General features: G+C 47.3%; 2 non-coding genes and 1 pseudogene across 2 annotated transcripts; all 3 read left to right on the top strand.

Annotated features, from left to right (window-relative positions):
* The first annotated feature begins 535 nt into the window (after nucleotides 1-535).
* LOC119133148 lies at nucleotides 536-726 on the top strand. The gene has a single exon (XR_005100077.1). It is a non-coding gene; the product is annotated as a U2 spliceosomal RNA (small nuclear RNA).
* Nucleotides 727-1,412: 686 nt separating this feature from the next.
* On the top strand, nucleotides 1,413-1,576 carry LOC119133136. Its single transcript, XR_005100069.1, has one exon. It is a non-coding gene; the product is annotated as a U1 spliceosomal RNA (small nuclear RNA).
* Nucleotides 1,577-2,567: 991 nt separating this feature from the next.
* LOC119133156 lies at nucleotides 2,568-2,801 on the top strand (annotated as a pseudogene).
* Nucleotides 2,802-5,461: the final 2,660 nt, after the last annotated feature.

Genomic DNA, 5,461 nt, shown 5'->3' with positions numbered 1-5,461 from the left:
TCTCAAATGAGTGTTAAGAAATGCTGGCATGGATTGGAATGCAATTCACATCCACTGCGATGGTGGCGTTCGAGGGTTAATGTGATTTGCCACAGCAGAAAATAGGAAGTAGTTTGGCGAAGTGGGACGCGTGTTTTTTTTGCTGCGTGTTTTTTTTTTTCGTCAAAATGTTCATCAAAAAGCTATTGTGCTTTCGGTCCCGAAATGTATCCAAAGATCGGATTGTTTTTGGCGAATGACTAATTCGTTTTGTTGGTCATTAAAAGCTATTCCCATCAGGAGCTCAGTTCATCGTTATTCTATTGGGTCAACGTGAACCAACTGACACTAAACCTACGTGAACACACGAAAATCTGCAACCATTTGATCGATGCGCAGGTTGAAAACAGCACAGTGACGCATTATCATTCCAGACTGTTAATAGTTGTTGTTTGGGTGGTCGGTACGTGGCATTAGTAGGAGTCGATATATTCAAACCGTAACTTGAATTGGTAGTCTCCTTATTGAAGTAGTTTCCTCAGACACAGTTTTGGTTATCGCTTCTCGGCCTTTTGGCTAAGATCAAGTGTAGTATCTGTTCTTATCAGTTTAGTATCTGATACGTCTCCTATCCGGGGACCATATATTAAATTGATTTTTGGAACAGGGAGCTGGAATAGGTGCTTGCTCCGTCCACTCCACGCATCGACCTGGTATTGCAGTACCTCCAGGAACGGTGCACCCCCCTCTACTGGTCAAATCGAGAGTAGTTTACATCACAATCCGTTGGCTTTATTCTCACAGGATAAAGCAGAAAGTCAATGACGTCTTGATAGGGTTTGATTCAAGTTCATGACGGCTCGACTTGAGCGGCAGCAAGAATTTACGTAACCGTTCTAAAATATGATTAAATGTCTTTCATTGCTTGAGATTTTCCTATCATTGTTCCATGAATTTTTAGTACAATTCTTGTTCTCAAAATTTTAAGAAAATGTAATTTTCAGAACTTGTTCAGAAAAAAAAATATATATATTTTTCTGCGGTAATGTTGGAGATTTTCAATAAATACAAATTCATACCGTTTTAGGGGTCTCAAGTGAAAAGAGGCAATGCATGATGGGCATGTTTTGACTTCATTTATTATGGTTTATTATGGTTGCTGCCATCACCACTAGATGGCGACTCTAAGAAAAAGGAGGTGAACAAAGGCAGTAGAAAAAGAAGCAAAGCATGATGGTAATGTTTTTGAATCTATTTTTTACTTAATTTATTATGTTTTGGTTTTGTAATGACTAAAGGTGTACTATGTTAACAGTTCTACGAATGCTGTCTCATCCACCGAATATGTGTGCTCACACTTTTGTAGCAAATTAGCCTCTGACTGAAGATGGTGTGCGCGGTAAAGACTTCGGCCCCGGCGACTTGTACAACTCATACTTACCTGGCAGGGGAGATACCGTGATTAAGAAGGTGGATCACCCAGGGTGAGGCTAAGCCATTGCACTCCGGTTGTGCTGACCCCTGCGAATTCCCCAAATGTGGGAATCTCGATTGCATAATTTCTGATAGTGGGGGACTGCGTTCGCGCTCTCCTCTGATCAAAATGTAAATAATAACCAAATAATAATCAATTGCGTTTCACCCAAATATAAAACGCACCACTTGATGGCGATTCTACGGAAATGTTTACACTTAAAACGTGTCGTTGTGAGTCCACGCTTGCTCTGCTGCTGATCGGAACTGACTAAAGTTCGATCTAACGCATTGGTACTACTTACCTATGTTTCCCTTCCATATCGATCCGTAGATTTACTCGAAACAATAACAGAGCAGCCTATTTTGACATGAAATAGCCTGGTACGTATAGCAGCTATCGTTATAGCATTAGCCATCCGCAAAGTCCCATGAGCCTCAGCTCGCAATCTCCCATGAGCCTCAGCAAAGTGTAAACAATCGCGTTTCTCAAACGATCTCCTATAAAATGATTGGAACTGATTAAAGTTCGATCTAACGCATTGGTACTACTTACCTATGTTTCCCTTCCATATCGATCCGTAGATTTACTTGAAACATTAACAGAGCAGCCTATTTTGACATGAAATAGCCTGGTACGTATAGCAGCTATCGTTATAGCATTAGCCATCCGCAAAGTCCCATGAGCCTCAGCTCGCAATCTCCCATGAGCCTAAGCAAAGTGTAAACAATCGCGTTTCTCAAACGATCTCCTATAAAATGATCGGAACTGACTAAAGTTCGATCTAACACATTGGTACTGCTTACCTATGTTTCCCTTCCATATCAATCCGTAAATTTACTCGAAACATTAACGGAGCAGCCTATTTTGAAATGAAATAGCCTCGCGGGTACAGCAGCTATTCGGTGACGCCCGCTGACTACAGTTGCCGTAATGTTGGGAAGCGATGCGACCTTGTAATTTACTAGTCGTACTAAAACGTACTGAAACATTTTGGCAGAGCACTGTGTACAACCAGTATGGATCAACAAATTCATCAATTGATCCATATATAAGGCGCACTGTCGGCTTTTGAGAAAATTTTAGGTTTTTAGGTGCGCCTTATAGTCCGGAAAATACGGTACTTTCAGGGATCATTTCTATAGCGCTTAATTTGAGAAATGCTTTTCTAAAGTGACGGTCTCGCTAACTACGACGATGAGAATTGATGTTCCTTCCTGAGCGTGAAGCTGGCGTAGGATAATGATTTATCATATTCAAGATTCAATATTCAAGAGTTTTTTATTCGCCATGTTTGAGCGTGCCAAACAAGGAATTTGACTTCGATAAATCACAGCCTCTGTTCAGCATTTAGGTGACTAACAACACTCAGGACATGTGAAAAATGGCAAATATTCTCAAACATCCCCTGATCTTAAACTCCCAAAAGGGCAAGGAAAAACTCAAAACTCCAGCTAGGGGAAATGAGAAACCTTGAGAAGAGACCACAGATAGGAAGGTCCCTCTTCCAGGATGACCAGGCTGCAATGGATGCAGAGAGGACACATAGTACAAACAGTGTAGACAAATTCAAAAAAGGTGTGGAGAGCAGGATGTTATTGCTCAGTAATGACTCTGAGACTCTAAGAGTGGTGTGAGTTCATCAGAGCAACAGCCTGGGGGAAGAAGCTGTCTCTGTGTCTGCTGGTTTTGGCGTACCGAGCTCTGTAACGCTGTCCGGAGGGGAGTAGTTCAAACAGACTGCAACCTGGGTGAGAAGGGTCTGTAGAGATGTTCCTTGCACGTTTCCTGGTCCTGGACAGGTACAAGTCTTGGATAGATGGGAGGTTGATTCCAATGATTTTTTCAGCAGTCCTGATTGTCCGTTGCAGTCTGTGCTTGTCTTGTTTGGAGGCCGATCCAAACCAGACAGTGATGGAGGTGCAGAGGACAGACTGGATGATGGCAGTGTAGAAGGTCTTCAGAAGCACTCGCGGCAGGTTGAACTTCTTGAGCTGTCTCAGGAAGTACAGCCTCTGCTGGGCCTTCTTCCGGACAGAGTCTATGTGGCCAGTCCATTTCAGGTCCCGAGAGATTGTGGTTCCCAGGAACTTGAAGGTGTCTGTGGAGACAATAGTATTACTGCGGATAGTGAGGGGTAAAAGTGGTGAAGGGTCTCGCCTGAAATCCACTGTCATCTCCACGGTCTTGAGCGAGTTCAGCTCCAGGTGGTTTTGGCTGCACCAGTGGACCAGCCGCTCCACCTCCTGTCTGTACGCAGCCTCATCACCGTCCTGGATCAGTCCGATGAGAGTGGTGTCGTCTGCATACTTCAGGAGCTTCACAGGAGAGTCACCTGAGGAGAAATCATTGGTGTAGAGAGAGAAGAGCAGTGGGGAGAGGACGCACCCCTGAGGGGCTCCAGTATTGGTGGTCCGGTGGTCAGATATGATGCCCCCCAGCCTCACACGCTGTCTCCTGTTGGTCAGGAAGCTGGTGATCCACTGACAGGTGGAGGCAGGCACCGCAAGCTGGATGAGCTTCTGTTGGAGGATGTCAGGAGCGATGGTGTTGAACGCCGAGCTGAAGTCCACGAACAGGATCCTGGCGTACGTTCCTGGGGTGTCCAGGTGGTGCAGGATGTAGTGCAGTCCCATGTTGACCGCATCATCCACTGACCTGTTTGCCCGGTAGGCAAACTGGAGGGGGTCAAGCAGGGGGCCCGTGACATCCTTCAGGTGGTTCAGCACTAACCTCTCGAAAGATTTCATGACCACAGATGTCAGTGCGACAGGTCTATAGTCATTCAAACCTGTGATGGCGGGCTTCTTGGCCACTGGAACGATGGTGGAGCTCTTGAAGCACGAGGGCACCTCACACATCTCCAGAGAACGGTTGAAGATCCGTGCAAAGGTGGGCGCCAGCTGCTCAGCGCAGACTTTCAAGCAGGAAAACTTTCTAAGTGCCAACGGCTCTTGCGCCGTAAAGTGTCCGCTCTGGCTGGTTCCCGCGCTCGGCCACAAATAGCAGAAAATCAGCCTCTTCCCCTGGAGGTAACGCCAACTCTGGCGAAAAATTTCTAAGTGCCAACGGCTCTTGCGCCGTAAAGTGTCCGCTCTGGCTGGTTCCCGCGCTCGGCCACAAATAGCAGAAAATCAGCCTCTTCCCCTGGAGGTCACGCCAACTCTGCTGAAAAACTTCTAAGTGCCAACGGCTCTTGCGCCGTAAAGTGTCCGCTCTGGCCGGTTCCCACGGTCGGCCACAAATAGCAGAAAATAAGCCTCTTCCCCTGGAGGTCACGGCAACTCTGGCGAAAAATTTCTAAGTGCCAACGGCTCTTGCGCCGTAAAGTGTCCGCTCTGGCTGGTTCCCGCGGTCGGCCACAAATAGCAGAAAATCAGCCTCTTCCCCTGGAGCTCACGCCAACTCTGCTGAAAAATGTCTAAGTGCCAACGGCTCTTGCGCCGTAAAGTGTCCGCTCTGGCTGGTTCCCGCGCTCGGCCACAAATAGCAGAAAATCAGCCTCTTCCCCTGGAGCTCACGCCAACTCTGGCGAAAAATTTCTAAGTGCCAACGGCTCTTGCGCCGTAAATTGTCCGCTCTGGCCGGTTCCCGCGGTCGGCCACAAATAGCAGAAAATCAGCCTCTTCCCCTGGAGGTCACGCCAACTCTGGCGAAAAATTTCTAAGTGACAACGGCTCTTGCGCCGTAAAGTGTCCGCTCTGGCCGGTTCCCGCGCTCGGCCACAAATAGCAGAAAATCAGCCTCTTCCCCTGGAGGTCACGCCAACTCTGCTGAAAAATTTCTAAGTGCCAACGGCTCTTGCGCCGTAAGGTGTCCGCTCTGGCTGGTTCCCGCGCTCAGCCACAAATAGCAGAAAATCAGCCTCTTCCCCTGGAGGTCACGCCAACTCTGGCGAAAAATTTCGAAGTGCCAACGGCTCTTGCGCCGTAAAGTGTCCGCTCTGGCTGGTTCCCGCGGTCGGCCACAAATAGCAGAAAATCAGCCTCTCCCCCTCCGGAATTTGGC

Source organism: Syngnathus acus, chromosome 13 (assembly GCF_901709675.1).
Source record: "Syngnathus acus chromosome 13, fSynAcu1.2, whole genome shotgun sequence".
NCBI classification, from domain to species: domain Eukaryota; kingdom Metazoa; phylum Chordata; class Actinopteri; order Syngnathiformes; family Syngnathidae; genus Syngnathus; species Syngnathus acus.
This window is presented reverse-complemented; position numbering and strand designations above follow the sequence as displayed.